Consider the following 20,188-nt stretch of genomic DNA (forward strand, 5'->3'; position numbering starts at 1 on the left):
AACAGCTGCCGTGGCACTTTGGTCATGCGGCCAAGTGGCTGCGTGCACATCCCGAGGTTGAAGTCGCCCGAGTAGGTTTAGACCACAGGCACCTGTACGAGGAGGTCAGACGGGCAGTAAGTCCGGCACCTGTAGTGGGCATCCCGGCGGTGGTCTGGGAAGGAGTGCAGGCGCGGGGTCTAGACAACAGGCTCAAGGACCTGAATTGGTTGAGCCTCCACAAGTGTTTGCCGGTACGCTCCACCATGTACCGGCATAGCTTGGCGCGATCCCCCACCTGCCCAAGGCTTTCTTGTGGCGGGGAGGAGACTGTGCGCCATGTCTTTTGGGACTTTGCCATTGCCGGAGTAGTATGGGCAAAGGCACGGGTGTTGTTAGGAAGGGTTAGAGGGGATTTTGTTTTGACTTGGGCTAGGCTAGAGAGAGGTGTAGGGAGAGCGAGGGGGACGGATAGGGATAGGTTTCTGCTCTGGCTTCTCATGAGCCTCTTTAAGCGGGGGCTGTGGGAAGCCAGGCAGAACATGGTTAAGACAGGGAAAGATGGGGGGGTGGAAGGAATAGTGAGGAGGGTGGAAGGAGATTTGAGAGGGAGGATGAAGAGGGAGGAGAGGAAGTGGGGGCAGCATGCTGCCCGGGAGAGATGGAAGGGGGGATTAGGGCTGGGGTTATTTTAGATTAGGGACGGGAAGATAGGGAAAGTTAGTGTTTAGGATGACGGGGAGGGATGATGCTCCCCTGAGTTTTTGTTTTGGGTTTTCGTTTGGTTTTTGAATTAAAAATGCCATTATTATTTGTGTTTGGATGGAATGTATGAGTTTGTATTGTTTTGTATTGTATGAATGGCATTGAATGTAATAAATTATTTTTTTCTATAAAAAAATCTGTTCTTATCAGTTTAATATCTGATACGTCCCCCATCGGGGGACTACATATTAAATGGATTTTTCGAACAGGGAGTCGGAAATGGGGCTTGCTCCGTCCGCTCCACGCATCGACCCGGTATTGCAGTACCTCCGGGAACGGTGCAACACTTTTCTCCCATTGTCAAGGAAAAAGAAATACACCAAGTATGTAAAACAGCTAGCAGAAGAAGAGAAGGAATGAAAAAAGAAGAATCATCCAAACTGAAACAAGTGCGAAGCCCCCTTCATGGGGGTCCCCCGTTTTCCCGCCATTTTACTTAAAAAAAAAAAAAAAAAAAACCTTGGCCAGGAGTGTGTGTGTGTGTGTGTGTGTGTGTGTGTGTGTGTGTGTGTTTTTGAGCCCCCCCCCAAAAATACAATCACTTCACCAGGATTGTCTATCTGTCTATCTGTCTATCTGTCTGTCTGTCTGTCTGTCTGTCTGTGACTTTTTACCCACAGCCCTCGAAAACTTGGAAGAGTGGGTTCGGGGACCACCCGCGGGGACCCGGCCTAGAGTGCACCGTGTGTGTCTCGGGCCCCGACCTCTGACTTCCATACGACTCTGGTTTCTCTTCATTACGCACAAGCCTTTCGCCTTTTACTAAAGACTTCCGTGGAGAGGAACACTTACGAGTTCAACGTATTTTTGGAAGGGCTTTGCTTCTGGCAGAGCCCGGTATCTTGTTTCAAGAGAAATTGACAGAGATGACGCCGAGACTTTTTGCTCAGGCGTTTGACTTGAAGCCGGCTGACCGACCGGCGTATTTTTTCCACTCAAAGTAGTCGCTCGGGCAATTGAGTTCAAGCCCGACGATGACTGGTGTATTTGCCGGGCATTGAACAAATAGTCGCACTAGGATTAAAGAGCTAGTGACCTAACGACGCATTAGCGACTTTTAAAAAAAAACACACCCGCCTGTCACCAGGGAAGCGTTGGGTGAGGAGGAGCCAACTTTTGCCAAACCGATGAGGTCTGCCGAGGCCCCCGGGGGCCCGGCGGGTGCAGGGGTCAATTTGTGGGTTATCGCTTCTCGGCCTTTTGGCTCAGATCAAGCTTGGTACCGAGGTGCCCCAGAGCTCGCTGAGTCAGAAGGTCGAAGGTGGTAGGGAGGAGAGTTTTCTTGGGTTGGAAACTTCTTTAATTTTCCCTCCAAATTTTTTTTTTGGAGCTCATTTATCAAGAAAAATGGCGCGGATTTCAAGCAGCAGATCGGTTCCTGGTATGGGTCTAGCAAACACGGTACGGTTTGCATGGAGGGATAAGGAGTTGGAGCCAGCCGGGAGAGAAACCTTTGGGAGGACGATCCTGATGGGGGTATTGAAGCTGGCGGTTAAAGACGTTTTTTGCCTCCAGGGGAATCCCACAGAAGCCGCTTATGATGTGACTTTTTACAATGAGGAAAAACATGATGAGATCATGCAGAAGGTGAGAGAAGTTGGAGCTGGAAGGCCGATGTGCCATTACGAGGTCACAAGCTTGGCGAGGAATAATTTCAGGGTGGTAACCGTAAACATCTATAACCCCCATGTCAAGGACGAAGAGGTGAGGGCCTTTCTGGGGAGGTATATGGACAAGGTATCCTCAGCAAGGCTCCTCAGGGACTCCCTGGGGTTTTGGAATGGGAGGAGAGGGTTCCAGGCCCTACTCAGGGAGGACCCAAAGGGACAGGGTGGCTACCTCCATCCCCCCGCTATGTTCTCCCTGGGGGCTGACAGGGGGACGTTGTTTTATGCACGTCAGCCCCCGTTTTGCAGGCGTTGTATGGCCTACGGCCATACCCTCGCCTCGTGCAGTACAAAAAAGTGCAGATTTTGTGGATCTGGAGAGCACGAGGCGAGGGACTGCGACGTGCCGAAGGCGTGCCACGGGTGTGGCTCGTCTGCACACCTGTGGCGGGAGTGCCCGGCTCGCCAGAGGTCATACGCGTCTGCAGCTGGGGGGGGAGCAGGAGCGGGGGATGGGGGAAGAAGAGGAGGGGATGGAAGGCCGGCTCAGGACGTGAGCACAGGCCCCGAGGGGAAGGCCACAAGGAAGGAGGAGGAACAAGGAGCGGCAACAGGAGTGGAGGCAGACAAGGAAGGAACGGGAGCAAAAGAACTGGGAAGAGAGGAGGAGGAGGAATGCAAGAGAGTGGAGGAGCCTGAGAGAGAAGAGCGCGAGGGGGGGGTGGTGGCGAAGGAGACGGTGGAAGGACCAGTGGAGGAGGAGGAGGAGGGGGGGAGGCGGGAGTGGGGGGAAAGTGCCCTGGTGGAAGAGATGAGGGGTATGGTGGAGGAGCTGGCGGGGACAGAGGGGGGTATCTCTCCTCTACCACCATCACCAAAGAAGAGGGCGAAGAGGAGGGTGCGTTTGGCTGACAGTGAGAGGGAGGCCAAGAGACCGATGGGGGCGGGAGAGACCTCTGGGTTGCCGCTGGATTCCCCAAACCCTCAACTTCTGGTGGGGGGGGGACCCACCTAACAAGGCCCAGGGCTGGGTGGATGAGGAGGTGGGGAGTTTTTTGTTTGGGGACTCCGTCTCCCCTATTCTCTTTCAGACCAGCTATAGCGCTGGGGAGGGGGAGGAGTGTGCGGGTAGACCCAGGATGCAGGGCACCCCGGTGCCAAACACCATTCCTGCATCCTGGGTTGGTGAAATGGAGGACACGTCGGGTGTACGGACGGCGCTCCCGCCGGTAGACATGGAGCAGGGGAGCATCGGGTGAGTCTCCTGTTTTTTGTTTTTCTGTTGGGGTTTAGTTTTTTTCTTGAGTAAAGGTTGATTTGTTTTATTTATTATAATTATTCATGGGGTTAAATTTTACGTTTGTTAGTTTAAACGTAAGGGGATTAAGGGATTTTGTTAAGAGGAGGGTGGTTTTTAGTTATTTGGAAGGTGTGGGTTTTGATTTTTGTTTTTTGCAGGAGGTTCACCTGAGGGATGGAGGGGATATCAGTAGGTTTAGGAGGGAGTGGGACAAGGGGGAGTCGGTTTGGAGTATAGGGGGGGTGCACTCATCGGGGGTAGGGATTTTGTGTGGGCATAGGGAGGTAAAGGTGGAGGGTTATTTTGTGGTTATGCAGGGGAGGGTGTTGGGGGTGGATGTCACTGTAAGAGATTGTAAATTTAGATTAGTGGTGGTGTACGGGCCACAGGTGGCGGCAGACAGAAGGGAGATGGTGGACTGTCTGGCGCCCCTGTGTGTTACAAATAGGCACTTAGTGATAGGAGGGGATTTTAATATAGATTTAGGGGTAGGGGGGGATAGTAGTGCAGGCTCCATCACTGGGCTAATGGCTTGCCATGGTCTGGTTGATGGAGGCCTGCACACTACTCCGACAATGGCTGGTCCCACATGGCGCAACTCCCGGGGGGTTGCGCGGAGGCTCGACTATATTTTTCTATCAAGGTCTTTGGGTCGGTTGTCTGGGCGGCTGTTGCCTGTGTTCTTCTCAGACCACGACGGGGTGCTCCTGCAGGTGGGGTCGCCAGTCTGCCTCTTCGGTAGGGGGTACTGGAAGTTAGATCGGGAGGTGCTGGAGGAGCAAGCTTTCGTCAACGCTTTTTTTGGTTTCTTTCGGAGGCTTGAAGGCCTCCGGTCCATGTGCGAGGGGGTGTTAGAGTGGTGGGATTTAGTTAAGGTAAGGATTAGGGCTTTTATAATAGGGTATTGCAGGAGGAAAAAAAGGGAGGAAAGGAGGGAGGTGGATCATATCCAAAGGTTGATTGAACTCGAGTATGAGGCAGGCAACCTCGGCGGGTCGATTGACTGGGAGAGATCCACAGCCCTGAAGGCGCAGCTCAGGGAGCTGCAGGAGCGGAAGGCTCGAGCTTTCCTGGAGCGTGCGCATAATGGCTTTTTAGAACACAATGAGACTTGTTCCGCTATGTTCTTTAAGTCAGTTAGGGGCAGGCAGAGTAGGAAGGTAATGCATGGGGTTAGGGAAGAAAATGGCAGTATAGTTAGAAAGCCGGAGGAGATGGTCAGGGTGACAACTGATCATTTCCGAGGTTTATTTAAAGAGAGGGTAATAGATGTAGAGCAGGGAAATGTGTTTTTAGAACACTTGTCCCGGCGTTTGCCGGAGGACATTAGAGACGTGATGGAGGCTCAGATCTCCCTCGAGGAGGTTGAGAGCGCTCTCAGGAGGATGGGAAAAGGGAAGGTGCCTGGGATGGATGGGCTGCCGGCCGAGTTTTACCTCAAGTTTTGGGGTATACTTGGACCAGTGGTCCTTGAAGTCTTGAAGGCCATCCTTGAGACGGGGGTCCCGGGGGGATCAATGGCTGTCGGTGTGCTGTCACTTCTTTACAAGAAGGGGGAAGTAACAGACCTTAGCAACTGGCGGCCGTTGACCATGCTGTGCGTAGACTATAAGTTGTTAGCAAAGGTCTTAGCGGACCGGTTGCGCACAGCCCTTCCCTACGTCGTCCATGAGGATCAGACGTGCGGGGTAGAGGGCCGCTCTATTAGGTGGAACCTACAGTTGATCAGGGACTCCATCGCGTGGGTAGAAGACAGAGGGCTGCCTTTAATGGTAGCAGCGCTAGATCAGGCGAAAGCCTTTGATCGCGTGAATAGATCCTTTCTATTCAGGGTGTTAGGTAGATTAGGATTTGGGGAAAAGTTTATAGGATGGATCCGTACTTTATATGTCGGAGCGGGGTGCCGAGTTAGCGTAAACAGTCACTTAGGTGACGTTTTTGACCTCTCGTCTGGGGTCAGGCAGGGATGCCCGCTCTCGGCTCTCCTCTTCGTTCTGTACATGGAGCCTCTGGGGGCTGCCATTAGGGCAGACACAGGGGTGGAGGGATTGCTGATCCCTGGAAGTGGCGGTCACCGTGTCAAGTTGACGCAGTACGCCGACGACACCTCCTTGCTGCTTTGCAAGGACTCGTGCCTGACAAGGTCCCTTGCCATCATTGGGGACTTCACCCAAGCGTCGGGAGCGGTTCTTAACCACGTGAAGTCTTCCGGAAGATGGAGTGGTAGGACGGATGTGCCCGGAGGGTTATCTCTCTGTAACGGGGCCCTGAGGATTCTCGGGGTCCATTTTGAGACCTCCGGCTCAGCGACGCTGAACTGGAACATGCGCATCGCAGTGGTACAGAGGAAGCTAGCGATGTGGAGGGCTAGGTCTTTGTCTTTTTTAGGCAAGGTCCTGGTTCTAAAGGTGGATGTATTGCCATCTCTATTGTACTTGGCGTACATCTACCCATTGCCGGCTTGTCTGAGGAGGCCTCTAGTGAGGCTGGTGTTTCAGTTCATGTGGGGTGGCAGGTACGAGTGGGTCGCCAGGGCACGCATGATCTGTCCCATCGGGGAGGGAGGTAGGGGGGTACCACATCTCCCCCTCAAGCTGGACGCAATTTTTGTTTATTTTCTGTTGGCGGAGCTTGCTCAGCCAGTACTACACCCGTCCGGTTACCGCCTGCGGGTGTTCTTCTCGTATCAGGCGAGAAGCATAATAGTGTGGTCTAACACGGGTCCTCGGCCGGAACAGCTGCCGTGGCACTTTGGCCATGCGGCCAAGTGGCTGCGTGCGCACCCCGAGGTTGAAGTCGCCCGAGTAGGTTTAGATCACAGGCACCTGTACGAGGAGGTTAGACGGGCAGTAAGTCCGGCACCTGTAGTGGGCATCCCGGCGGCGGTCTGGGAGGGAGTGCAGGCGCGGGGCCTGGACAACAGGCTCAAGGACCTGAATTGGTTGAGCCTCCACAAGTGTTTGCCGGTACGCTCCACCATGTACCGGCATAGCTTGGCGCGATCCCCCACCTGTCCAAGACTTTCTTGTGGCAGGGAGGAGACTGTGCGCCATGTCTTTTGGGACTGTGCCATTGCCGGAGTAGTATGGGCAAAGGCACGGGTGTTGTTAGGAAGGGTTAGAGGTGATTTTGTATTGACGTGGGCTAGGTTAGAGAGAGGTGTAGGGAGAGCGAGGGGGACGGATAGGGATAGGTTTCTGCTCTGGCTTCTCATGAGCCTCTTTAAGCGGGGGCTGTGGGAAGCCAGGCAGAACATGGTTAAGACAGGGAAAGATTGGGGGGTGGAAGGGATAGTGAGGAGGGTGGAAGGAGATTTGAGAGGGAGGATGAAGAGGGAGGAGAGGAAGTGGGGGCAGCATGCTGCCCGGGAGAGATGGAAGGGGGGATTAGGGCTGGGGTTATTTTAGATTAGGGACGGGAAGATAGGGAAAGTTAGTGTTTAGGATGACGGGGAGGGATGATGCTCCCCTGAGTTTTTGTTTTGGGTTTTCGTTTGGTTGTGAATTTAAAAATGCCATTATTATTTGTGTTTGGATGGAATGTATGAGTTTGTATTGTTTTGTATTGTATGAATGGCATTGATTGTAATAAATTATTTTTTCAAAAAAAAAAAAATCTGTTCTTATCAGTTTAATATCTGATACGTCCCCCATCGGGGGACTACATATTAAATGGATTTTTCGAACAGGGAGTCGGAAATGGGGCTTGCTCCGTCCGCTCCACGCATCGACCCGGTATTGCAGTACCTCCGGGAACGGTGCAACACTTTTCTCCCATTGTCAAGGAAAAAGAAATACACCAAGCTATGTAAAACAGCTAGCAGAAGAAGAGAAGGAATGAAAAAAGAAGAATCATCCAAACTGAAACAAGTGCGAAGCCCCCTTCATGGGGGTCCCCCGTTTTCCCGCCATTTTACTTAAAAAAAAAAAAAAAAAAAAAAATACATTGGCCAGGAGTGTGTGTGTGTTTTTGAGCCCCCCCCAAAAAATACAATCACTTCACCAGGATTGTGTGTGTGTGTGTGTGTGTGTGTGTGTGTGTGTGTGTGTGTGTGTTTTTGAGCCCCCCCCCAAAAAATACAATCACTTCACCAGGATTGTGTGTGTGTGTGTGTGTGTTTTTGAGCCCCCCCCCAAAATACAATCACTTCACCAGGATTGTCTATCTGTCTGTCTGTCTGTCTGTCTGTGACTTTTTACCCACAGCCCTCGAAAACTTGGAAGAGTGGGTTCGGGGACCACCCGCGGGGACCCGGCCTAGAGTGCACCGTGTGTGTCTCGGGCCCCGACCTCTGACTTCCATACGACTCTGGTTTCTCTTCATTACGCACAAGCCTTTCGCCTTTTACTAAAGACTTCCGTGGAGAGGAACACTTACGAGTTCAACGTATTTTTGGAAGGGCTTTGCTTCTGGCAGAGCCCGGTATCTTGTTTCAAGAGAAATTGACAGAGATGACGCCGAGACTTTTTGCTCAGGCGTTTGACTTGAAGCCAGCTGACCGACCTGCGTATTTTTTCCACTCAAAGTAGTCGCTCGGGCAATTGAGTTCAAGCCCGACGATGACTGGTGTATTTGCCGGGCATTGAACTAATAGTCGCACTAGGATTAAAGAGCTAGTGACCTAACGATGCATTAGCGACTTTAAAAAAAAAACACACCCGCCTGTCACCAGGGAAGCGTTGGGTGAGGAGGAGCCAACTTTTGCCAAACCGATGAGGTCTGCCGAGGCCCCCGGGGGCCCGGCGGGTGCAGGGGTCAATTTGTGGGTTATCGCTTCTCGGCCTTTTGGCTCAGATCAAGCTTGGTACCGAGGTGCCCCAAAGCCCGCTGAGCCAATAGGTCGAAGGAAGGCAGGAGGGAGGAAAGTTTTTTGTTTTGGAATTTTTTTCCCAACAATATTTTTTTCGAGAACACAAGTATCCAAGAGAAAATGGCGCCAAATGTATCGAGCAGATCAGTCCCTGGGATGGGATTGGCAAATACTGTGCGTTTTGCTTGGAGAGATAAGGAGAAGGAGCCGTCTGGGAGAGAGACCTTCGGGAGGACCATCCTAATGGGAGTGCTGAAGCTGGAAGTAAAGGACGTTTTTTGCCTCCAGGGGAACCCAATGGAAGGAGCATTCGACGTGACCTTCTACACGGAGGTGCAACATGACGAGGTCTTGAAGAAGGTGAGAGAAGTGGGAGGAGATAAGCCGATGGGCCATTATGAAGTCTCAAGCCTTGCAAGGAGCAATTTTAGGGTGGTGACAGTGAACCTGTACAACCCGCATGTGAAAGACGAGGAGGTGAGGGCATTCCTCGGGAGGTATATGGACAATGTATCAACAGCAAGGCTCCTAAGGGACTCCCTGGGCTTCTGGAATGGGAGGAGGGGATTCCAGGCTTTGCTCAGGGAGGACCCTAAGGGTTTGGGTGGTTACCTCCATCCTCCTGCAATGTTCTCCCTGGGGGCTGACAGGGGGACGTTATTTTACGCCCGTCAGCCTCCATTCTGCAGGCGTTGTATGGCCTACGGTCATACCGTGGCCTCGTGCAGCACTAGGAAGTGCAGATTCTGCGGATCGGGTGAGCACGAGGCCAGGGACTGTGACGAGCCCAAGGCGTGCCACGGGTGTGGCTCGTCTGCGCACCTGTGGCGGGACTGCCCGGCTCGTCACAGGTCATACGCGTCTGCAGCTGGAGGGAGAGCAGGGGATGGGGGTAGAGGAGGAAAAGAGGACCAGGACACCGGAGCGGGCCTGGATGGACAGACACCAAGGGAGGAGACGGCGGTCCCGAGAGGAGAGAGGCAGAGGAGAGAGAAGGTCAGAGAAGATGGGGAGAAGGGGAAGGAAGAGGACGGAGTCAAGGGAGCGGCGAGGAAGGAGACGGCGACAGCAGTGGGAGAGGAGGTGGAGAAGGACAAGAAGGAAGGCCCAGAGGGGGATTTGGAGAGGGGGGAAGGAGGAAAGGAGTGGGGGGACAGTGACATGTCGAGTGCCCTGGTGGAGGAGATGAGGGGCATGGTGGAGATGCTGGCGGGGAGGGGGGACGATGTCTCCCCTTTGACGCCCACACCAAAGAGGAAAGCGAAGAGGAGGGGGAGCTACAGGGAAGGCAAGAAGGAGAGTGGTGGGGGGGAGGAGGGGGAGGCCAAGAGAGCAATGGGGGAAAAGGGGAGTAAGGCCGGAGATGCCTCAGCAACCTCATTGGCTCCCCCGGACTCTGATCTGCTGGGGGAACTGGATCACCCAGGTGGGGCTCAGGAGAGGGCGCTTGGGGGGTCGCAGCCCCCTTTTTGTGATACAGGGCCCCTTTTTTTCTGCCCAGAAAGCAGTGGGGAGGGGGAAATGGAGGAGCTGGGAGACCAATCCAGGGTGCAGGGCACTCGGGTGCCCAACACCATTCCCGCATCCTGGATTGGGAAGATGGAGGAAGAGGGGGCGGCGTCAGGAGAGGAGAGGACGTCCCCGCTGGATGAGATGGAGCAGGGGAGCATCGGGTGAGCCTCCTCTTTTATTTTGTGTGTTTTGTGGGTGAGGGTTTCTTTGTTTTATTTTATAATGAATATTTCTGTTACTTTTCTTAGTTTAAATGTAAGGGGTTTAAGGGATTTTGTTAAAAGGAGGGCGGTTTTTAGTTATTTAGAGGGTGTGGGGTTTGATTTCTGTTTTTTACAGGAGGTTCACCTGAGGGATGGAGGGGACGTAAATAGATTTAGGAGGGAGTGGGATAAGGGAGAATCATATTGGGGTATAGGAGGGGTGCACTCAACAGGAGTAGGGATTTTGTGTGGGAATAGGGAGGTTAAAATAGAAAGCACTTTTTGTATAATGCAGGGGAGGGTGTTGGGGGTAGATGTAACATATAGGGAGGGTAGATATAGGTTAATTGGGGTGTATGGGCCACAGGTGGCGGCAGACAGGAGGGAGATGGTGGACTGTCTGGCGCCCCTGTGTGTCACAAATAGGCACTTGGTGATAGGAGGGGATTTCAATATAGATTTAGGGTTAGTGGGTGATAGTAGTGCAGGCGCCATCACCGGGCTAATGGCTTGCCATGGTCTGGTTGATGGAGGCCTGCACTCTACTCCGACAATGGCTGGTCCCACATGGCGCAACTCCCGGGGGGTTGCGCGGAGGCTCGACTACATTTTCCTATCTAGGTCTTTGGGTCAGTTGTCTGGGCGGCTGTTGCCTGTGTTCTTCTCAGATCACGACGGGGTGCTCCTGCAGGTGGGGTCGCCAGTCTGCCTCTTCGGTAGGGGGTACTGGAAATTAGATCGGGATGTGCTGGAGGAGCAAGCTTTCGTCGACACCTTTTTTGGTTTCTTTCGGGGGCTTGAAGGCCTCCGGTCCATGTGCGAGGGGGTGTTAGAGTGGTGGGATTTAGTTAAGGTAAGGATTAGGGCCTTTATAATAGGATATTGTAAGAGGAAAAAAAGGGAGGAAAGGAGGGAGGCGGATCGTATCCAAAGGTTGATTGAACTCTAGTACGAGGCAGGCAACCTCGGCGGGTCGATTGACTGGGAGAGATCCACAGCCCTGAAGGCGCAGCTCAGGGAGCTGCAGGAGCGGAAGGCTCGAGCTTTCCTGGAGCGTGCGCATAATGGCTTTTTAGAACATAATGAGACTTGTTCCTCTATGTTCTTTAAGTCGGTTAGGGCCAGACAGAGTAGGAAGATAATGCATGGGGTGAGGAAAGAAGATGGTAGCATAGTTAGAAAACCGGAGGAAATGGTCAGGGTAACAACTGATCATTTCCAAGGTTTATTTAAAGAGAGGGTAATAGATGTAGAGCAGGGAAATGTGTTTTTAGAACACTTGTCCCGGCGATTGCCGGAGGACATTAGAAATGTGATGGAGGCTCAGATCTCCCTCGAGGAGGTTGAGAGTGCTCTCAGGAGGATGGGAAAAGGGAAGGTGCCTGGGATGGATGGGCTGCCGGCTGAGTTTTACCTCAAGTTTTGGGGTATGCTTGGACCGGTGGTCCTCGAAGTCCTGACGGCCGTTCTCGAGACTGGAGTCCCGGGCAGGTCGATGGCTGTAGGTGTGCTGTCCCTCCTCTACAAGAGGGGGGACGCCGCCGACCTTAGCAACTGGCGGCCGTTGACCATGCTGTGCGTAGATTACAAGATACTAGCTAAGGTCATGGCAGACCGTTTGCGCACAGCCCTTCCCTACGTTGTCCATGAGGATCAAACGTGTGGGGTGGAAGGCCGTTCCATTAGGTGGAACCTCCAACTGATCAGGGACTCCATCGCCTGGGTTGAGGATAGAAGTCTACCTCTGATGGTAGCGGCGCTTGATCAGGCCAAGGCTTTTGATCGCGTCAGTAGGGCTTTTCTTTTCAGAGTATTAGGTAGGTTAGGGTTTAGTGATCGCTTTATAAAGTGGATCAAGATTTTGTATGTGGGAGCGGGGTGCCGGGTGAGCATAAACAGCCATCTGGGTGACGTGTTTGGCCTCTCATCAGGGGTCAGGCAGGGATGCCCGCTCTCGGCACTCCTTTTCGTGCTCTATATGGAGCCCCTGGCAGCTGCCATTAGGGCTGACGCAGGGGTGGAGGGCTTGCTGGTCCCTGGAAGCGGCGGTTTGCATGTTAAGATGACACAGTACGCAGATGACACCACCTTGCTTTTGTGCAAGGACTCATGCCTGCTAAGGTCTCTGGCCATAATTGGAGACTTTACCCGCGCGTCGGGAGCGGTCCTTAACCTCGCCAAGTCGTCTGTTAAGTATTTCGGCAGATGGCGGGGCAGGACGGACGTGCCCGGGGGACTATCTCTCTGTAATGGGGCCCTGAGGATTCTTGGGGTCCTTTTTGAGACCTCCGGCTCCGCGACACTGAACTGGAACATGAGAGTTGCTGTGGTACAGAGGAAGATGGCAATGTGGAAGGCCAGATCCTTGTCTTTCTTGGGCAAGGTCCTGGTCCTGAAAGTGGATGTACTGCCTTCCCTTCTGTACTTGGCATACATCTATCCTTTGCCAGCGAGCATGAGGAGGGGGCTAGTAAGGCTTGTGTTTCAGTTCATGTGGGGGGGCAGGTATGAGTATGTCGCCAGGGCTCGCATGCTCTCAACCATCGGGGAGGGAGGGAGAGGAGTTCCACACTTCCCACTCAAGCTGGACTCGATTTTTGTTTCGTTTTTATTGAATGAGCTCGCTAATCCAGTGATTCATCCCTCCGGTTATTTCCTGCGGGTGTTTTTCTCGTACCAGGCGAGAAGCATAATGGTGTGGTCCAACACGGGTCCTCGGGCTGAACAGCTGCCGTGGCACTTCAGCCATGCGGCAAAGTGGCTACGTGCGCATCCCGAGGTTGAAGTCGCCCGAGTAGGTTTGGACCACAGACGCCTGTACGAAGAGGTCAGACGGACCGTTTGTGCGCCCCCTGTGGTGGGTACCCCTGCTGTGGTCTGGGAGACCATACAGGCGCGGGGCCTAGACAATCGTCTTAAGGATCTAAATTGGTTAAGCCTCCACAAGTGCTTGCCGGTAAGATCCATCATGTACCGGCATAGCTTGGCACGGTCCCCCCAGTGCCCGAGACCAACTTGTGGTGGGGAGGAGACAATACGCCACATGTACTGGGACTGTGCTTTCGCAGGAGTAGTGTGGGCCAGGGCTCAGGGGTTGCTAGGGAGAGTGAAGGAGGGTTTTGTTTTAACATGGGTGAGGGTGGAGAGAGGGGTGGGGAGAGCAGGGGGGGTAGGTAGGGATCGTTTTCTGTTGTGGCTGCTTATCAGTCTTTTTAAGAAAGGGCTGTGGGATGCCAGGCAGGGCCTGGTTAAGTCAGGAGCAGACTGGGGGGTGGAGGGAATAGTGAGGAGAGTGGAGGGAGATTTGAGAGGGAGGATAAGAAGGGAGGAGAGGAAGTGGGGTCACCATGCTGCCTTAGAGCGGTGGAAAGGGGGGTTGGGGCTGGTCAGGTAGTTAAGGTTTAGAAGGCAGGTTGGTAGGTTTTTGGGGTTTTGGATTACTTATGTTTATTGATGGCTTGTGTTTGTATTTGATTTTTTGCTGCAGCCCCCTAGAAAAGTTGTGGGAGGGTGTTGGTTGCCCATCTCTTCCAAGAGAGAGAGGGTTTCAGAGTTTTTGAAAAACTGATGGGTTGTTTTTTGTTACTAGTTTTGTTTGGATAGGGGCAACTAAAAGGTTAAAAGACATATGAATTGTTCACTGTGTAAATGCTTGAAAAGTTAGAATAAAAGCTTTGAATCATCATCTGTTCTTATCAGTTTAATATCTGATACGTCCCCCATCGGGGGACTACATATTAAATGGATTTTTCGAACAGGGAGTCGGAAATGGGGCTTGCTCCGTCCGCTCCACGCATCGACCCGGTATTGCAGTACCTCCGGGAACGGTGCAACACTTTTCTCCCATTGTCAAGGAAAAAAAAATACACCAAGCTATGTAAAACAGCTAGCAGAAGAAGAGAAGGAATGAAAAAAGAAGAATCATCCAAACTGAAACAAGTGCGAAGCCCCCTTCATGGGGGTCCCCCGTTTTCCCGCCATTTTACTTAAAAAAAAATTTTAAAAAAACAACAACAAAAAAAACATTGGCCAGGAGTGTGTGTGTGTGTGTGTGTGTGTTTTTGAGCCCCCCCCAAAAAATACAATCACTTCACCAGGATTGTGTGTGTGTGTGTGTGTGTGTGTGTGTGTGTGTGTGTGTGTGTGTGTGTGTGTGTTTTTGAGCCCCCCCCAAAAAATACAATCACTTCACCAGGATTGTGTGTGTGTGTGTGTGTTTTTGAGCCCCCCCCCCAAAATACAATCACTTCACCAGGATTGTCTACGCGCGCGCGCGTCTGTCTGTCTGTCTGTCTGTCTGTCTGTCTGTCTGTCTGTCTGTCTGTCTGTGACTTTTTACCCACAGCCCTCGAAAACTTGGAAGAGTGGGTTCGGGGACCACCCGCGGGGACCCGGCCTAGAGTGCACCGTGTGTGTCTCGGGCCCCGACCTCTGACTTCCATACGACTCTGGTTTCTCTTCATTACGCACAAGCCTTTCGCCTTTTACTAAAGACTTCCGTGGAGAGGAACACTTACGAGTTCAACGTATTTTTGGAAGGGCTTTGCTTCTGGCAGAGCCCGGTATCTTGTTTCAAGAGAAATTGACAGAGATGACGCCGAGACTTTTTGCTCAGGCGTTTGACTTGAAGCCGGCTGACCGACCTGCGTATTTTTTCCACTCAAAGTAGTCGCTCGGGCAATTGAGTTCAAGCCCGACGATGACTGGTGTATTTGCCGGGCATTGAACTAATAGTCGCACTAGGATTAAAGAGCTAGTGACCTAACGATGCATTAGCGACTTTAAAAAAAAAACACACCCGCCTGTCACCAGGGAAGCGTTGGGTGAGGAGGAGCCAACTTTTGCCAAACCGATGAGGTCTGCCGAGGCCCCCGGGGGCCCGGCGGGTGCAGGGGTCAATTTGTGGGTTATCGCTTCTCGGCCTTTTGGCTCAGATCAAGCTTGGTACCGAGGTGCCCCAAAGCCCGCTGAGCCAGAAGGTCGAAGGAAGGCAGGAGGGAGGAAAGATTTTTTTTCTAGGAATCGGTTGATTTTTTTCCCGGGTATCCTTATTTTTTGGCTTCTTTGTAAAAGAGAGCTTTTTTGGAAAGATGGAAAACAACAGACAGAACAGGTCCGTTCCGGGGATTGGACTGGCAAATACGGTGAGGTTTGCGTGGAAGGAAAAGGATGTGGAACCATTTGGGAGGGAGACATTTGGAAGGACCATCCTGATGGGGAATCTACAATTAGCAGTAAAAGATGTCCTCTGCCTACAAGGTAACCCAATGGAGAGAGCCTACGACGTGACCTTCCACACGGAGGAGAAACATGAGGAGGTAATGAAGAAAGTGAAGGAAGGGAAAGGTGCAAAGCCCCTGTGTCATTACGAGGTGACCAGCCTGGCAAAGAACAATTTCAGGGTGGTCACCGTCAATATGTACAATCCGCATGTGAAGGACGAGGAGGTGAGGGCCTTTCTGGGGAGATACGCGGACAACGTCTCCTCAGCAAGGCACCTCAGGGACTCCCTGGGATTCTGGAACGGGAGGAGAGGGTTCCAGATGCTTCTCAGGGAGGACCCGAAGGGATTGGGTGGCTACCTCCATCCCCCGGCAATGTTCTCCCTGGGGGCTGACAGGGGGACATTGTTTTATGCCCGTCAGCCTCCGTTCTGCAGGAGGTGTATGGCCTACGGTCATATCCTGGCCTCGTGCAACACCAGAAAGTGCAGGTACTGTGGGTCGGGAGAGCACGAGGCCAAGGATTGTGACGAGCCCAAGGCTTGCCACGGGTGTGGTTCATCAGCACACCTGTGGCGTGATTGCCCGGCTCGTCAAAGGTCATACGCCTCTGCAGCTGGAGGGGGAGCGGGGGATGGAGGGAGGAGAGAACGAAAGGGAGCGGATGAAAGTAATGACACAGGTGAAAGGACGGCACAGGAAGAGGACGGGAGGAAGGAGGCTGCGAGAGGAGAGAGGCGAGGAGCAGAGAAGGTCGGAACAAAAGGAGAGGAGGGGAAGGAGGTGGAAGGAGGTGGAGGAGCGGAGAAGAAGGAGACTGGGACGGTGGAGAGAGAGGAGGTGGAGGAGGGAACAGTGACAGAAATGGAGGGAGACGAGAAGACGGGACCAAAAGAAGGAGCAGAAGGAGGGAAGGAGTGGGGGGACAGCATGTCGAGCGCCCTCGTTGAAGAGTTGAGGGGAATGGTGGAGGAGCTGGCGGAGAGGGGGAGTGGTGTCTCTCCGCTGCCTCCAACGCCAAAGAAGAAAGGGAAGAGGAGGGGGGGCTCGGCATGCTGTGAGAGGGAGGGGGGTGTGGAGGGGGAGGCCGAGCGTGTAATGGGGGAGGGAAGAATGCCCTTATCCTCATTATTTTCCTCGGCCCCTCAACATCTGGTGGAGGGGGACTCCCAGGGCGTGGCGCTGGGCTGGGTGTCTGAGGGGGGATCTCAACTCCTGCTTGGGGAGGTGGGGTCCCCTGCTCTCGACCTCAGTCCAGCAGCCTACAGGGAGAGAGGAACGAAGGGTGTTGGTGGGGAACCCAGGATGCAGGGAACTCCAAGGCCTAACACCATACCTGCATCCTGGGTTGGAGAGATGGAGGAGGACGGGGGGACGTCAGGAGAGGAGGAGACGTCCCCTCCGGATGAGATGAAGCAGGGGAGCATCGGGTGAGTCTCCTGTTTTTTGTTATTTTGGGGCTTAATTTTGTTGATGTAGGGTATTATTTTTAAATTACATTTTCTGTTAATATTTTTAGTATAAATGTAAGGGGTTTGAGGGATTTTGTAAAGAGGAGGGCGGTTTTTAGTTTTTTGGAAGGGGTGGGTTTTGATGATTGTTTTTTGCAGGAGGTTCACCTGAGGGATGGAGGGGATGTCATCAGGTTTAGTAGGGAGTGGGATAAGGGGGAGTCAGTTTGGGGTATAGGTGGGGTTCATTCTACAGGGGTGGGGATTTTGTTTGGAAATAGGGAGGTGAAGGTGGAGGGCACGTTTGTTGTGATGCAAGGAAGGGTTATAGGGGTGGATGTCACTTTTAGGGATAGTAGGTATAGGTTAGTGGTGGTGTATGGGCCGCAGGTGGCGTCAGACAGGAGGGAGATGGTGGACTGTCTGACGCCCCTGTGTGTTACAAATAGGCACTTAGTGATAGGGGGGGATTTTAATATAGATTTAGGGGTAGGGGGAGATAGTAGTGCAGGCGCCATCACCGGGCTAATGGCTTGCCATGGTCTGGTTGATGGAGGCCTGCACTCTACTCCGGCAATGGCTGGTCCCACATGGCGCAACTCCCGGGGGGTTGCGCGGAGGCTGGACTACATTTTCCTATCTAGGTCTTTGGGTCAGTTGTCTGGGCGGCTGTTGCCTGTGTCCTTCTCAGATCACGACGGGGTGCTCCTGCAGGTGGGGTCGCCAGTCTGCCTCTTCGGTAGGGGGTACTGGAAATTAGATCGGGATGTGCTGGAGGAGCAAGCTTTCGTTGATACCTTTTTTGGTTTCTTTCGGGGGCTTGAAGGACTCCGGTCCATGTGCGAGGGGGTGTTAGAGTGGTGGGATTTAGTTAAGGTAAGGATTAGGGCTTTTATAATAGGATATTGTAAGAGGAAAAAAAGGGAGGAAAGGAGGGAGGTGGATCGTATCCAAAGGTTGCTCGAACTCGAGTATGAGGCAGGCAACCTCGGCGGGTCGATTGACTGGGAGAGATCCACTGACCTGAAGGCGCAGCTCAGGGAGCTGCAGGAGCGGAAGGCTCGAGCTTTCCTGGAGCGTGCGCATAATGGCTTTCTAGAACATAATGAGACTTGTTCCGCTATGTTCTTTAAGTCGGTTAGGGGCAGACAGAGTAGGAAGATAATGCATGGGGTGAGGAAAGAAGATGGTAGCATAGTTAGAAAACCGGAGGAAATGGTCAGGGTAACAACTGATCATTTCCGAGGTTTATTTAAAGAGAGGGTAATAGATGTAGAGCAGGGAAATGTGTTTTTAGAACACTTGTCCCGGCGATTGCCGGAGGACATTAGAGATGTGATGGAGGCTCAGATCTCCCTCGAGGAGGTTGAGAGCGCTCTCAGGAGGATGGGAAAAGGGAAGGTGCCTGGGATGGATGGGCTGCCGGCCGAGTTTTACCTCAAGTTTTGGGGTATACTTGGACCAGTGGTTCTCGAAGTCTTGAAGGCCATCCTTGAGACGGGGGTCCCGGGGGGATCAATGGCGGTCGGTGTGCTGTCACTTCTTTATAAGAAGGGGGAAGCAACTGACCTTGGCAACTGGCGGCCGTTGACCATGCTGTGCGTAGATTACAAGCTACTTGCAAAGGTTTTAGCGGACCGGTTGCGCACAGCCCTTCCCTACGTCGTCCATGAGGATCAGACGTGCGGGGTAGAGGGTCGCTCGATCAGATGGAACCTACAGTTGATCAGGGACTCCATCGCTTGGGTAGAAGATAGGGGGCTGCCTTTAATGGTAGCAGCGCTAGATCAGGCGAAAGCCTTTGATCGCGTGAATAGATCCTTTCTATTCAGGGTGTTAGGTAGATTAGGATTTGGGGAGAAGTTTATAGGATGGATCCGTACATTATATGTCGGAGCAGGGTGCCGAGTTAGTGTAAACAGTCACTTAGGTGACGTTTTTGACCTCTCGTCTGGGGTCAGGCAGGGATGCCCGCTCTCGGCTCTCCTCTTCGTTCTGTACATGGAGCCTCTGGGGGCTGCCATTAGGGCAGACACAGGGGTGGAGGGCTTGCTGATCCCTGGAAGTGGCGGTCTCCGTGTCAAGTTGACACAGTACGCCGACGACACATCCTTGCTGCTTTGCAAGGACTCGTGCCTGACAAGGTCCCTTGCCATTATTGGGGACTTCACCCGAGCGTCGGGGGCGGTTCTTAACCACGCGAAGTCTTCCGTTAAGTTTTTCGGAAGATGGAGTGGTAGGACGGATGTGCCCGGAGGGTTATCTCTCTGTAACGGGGCCCTGAGGATACTCGGGGTCCATTTTGAGACCTCGGGCTCAGCGACGCTGAACTGGAACATGGGCATCGCAGTGGTACAGAAGAAGCTAGCGATGTGGAGGGCTAGGTCTTTGTCCTTTTTAGGCAAGGTCCTGGTTCTCAAGGTGGATGTATTGCCATCTCTATTGTATTTGGCGTACATCTACCCATTGCCGGCTAGTCTGAGGAGGCCTCTAGTGAGGCTGGTGTTTCAGTTCATGTGGGGTGGCAGGTACGAGTGGGTCGCCAGGGCACGCATGATCTGTCCCATCGGGGAGGGAGGTAGGGGGGTACCACATCTCCCCCTCAAGCTGGATGCAATTTTTGTTTCTTTTTTGTTGACGGAGCTTGCTCAGCCAGTACTACACCCGTCCGGTTACCTCCTGCGGGTGTTCTTCTCGTATCAGGCGAGAAGCATAATGGTGTGGTCTAACACGGGTCCTCGGGCGGAACAGCTGCCGTGGCACTTTGGCCATGCGGCCAAGTGGCTGCGTGCGCACCCCGAGGTTGAAGTCGCCCGAGTAGGTTTAGATCACAGGCACCTGTACGAGGAGGTTAGACGGGCAGTAAGTCCGGCACCTGTAGTGGGCATCCCGGCGGTGGTCTGGGAGGGAGTGCAGGCGCGGGGTCTAGACAACAGGCTCAAGGACCTGAATTGGTTGAGCCTCCACAAGTGTTTGCCGGTACGCTCCACCATGTACCGGCATAGCTTGGCGCGATCCCCCACCTGCCCAAGGCTTTCTTGTGGCAGGGAGGAGACTGTGCGCCATGTCTTTTGGGACTGTGCCATTGCCGGAGTAGTATGGGCAAAGGCACGGGTGTTGTTAGGAAGGGTTAGAGGGGATTTTATTTTGACTTGGGCTAGGTTAGAGAGAGGTGTAGGGAGAGCGAGGGGACGGATAGGGATAGGTTTCTGCTCTGGCTTCTCATGAGCCTCTTTAAGCGAGGGCTGTGGGAAGCCAGGCAGAACATGGTCAAGACAGGGAGAGATTGGGGGGTGGAAGGAATAGTGAGGAGGGTGGAAGGAGATTTGAGGGGGAGGA

The 20,188-nt window shown here is 53.1% G+C and overlaps 3 non-coding genes and 3 pseudogenes across 3 annotated transcripts; all 6 read left to right on the plus strand.

The window, feature by feature from the left end:
* The first annotated feature begins 854 nt into the window (after positions 1-854).
* On the plus strand, positions 855-1,033 carry LOC123736300 (uncharacterized; annotated as a pseudogene).
* Positions 1,034-1,462: 429 nt separating this feature from the next.
* LOC123736312 (U5 spliceosomal RNA) lies at positions 1,463-1,579 on the plus strand. The gene has a single exon (XR_006766048.1). It is a non-coding gene; the product is annotated as a U5 spliceosomal RNA (small nuclear RNA).
* A 5,663-nt stretch (positions 1,580-7,242) lies between these two features.
* Positions 7,243-7,419, plus strand: LOC123736305 (uncharacterized; annotated as a pseudogene).
* Positions 7,420-7,954: 535 nt separating this feature from the next.
* Positions 7,955-8,071, plus strand: LOC123736313 (U5 spliceosomal RNA). The gene has a single exon (XR_006766049.1). It is a non-coding gene; the product is annotated as a U5 spliceosomal RNA (small nuclear RNA).
* Positions 8,072-13,844: 5,773 nt separating this feature from the next.
* LOC123730699 (uncharacterized) lies at positions 13,845-14,014 on the plus strand (annotated as a pseudogene).
* Positions 14,015-14,619: 605 nt separating this feature from the next.
* LOC123730656 (U5 spliceosomal RNA) lies at positions 14,620-14,736 on the plus strand. The gene has a single exon (XR_006762091.2). It is a non-coding gene; the product is annotated as a U5 spliceosomal RNA (small nuclear RNA).
* Positions 14,737-20,188: the final 5,452 nt, after the last annotated feature.

The sequence above is a fragment of the Salmo salar genome, chromosome 25 (assembly GCF_965601325.2).
Source record: "Salmo salar chromosome 25, fSalSal1, whole genome shotgun sequence".
NCBI classification, from domain to species: domain Eukaryota; kingdom Metazoa; phylum Chordata; class Actinopteri; order Salmoniformes; family Salmonidae; genus Salmo; species Salmo salar.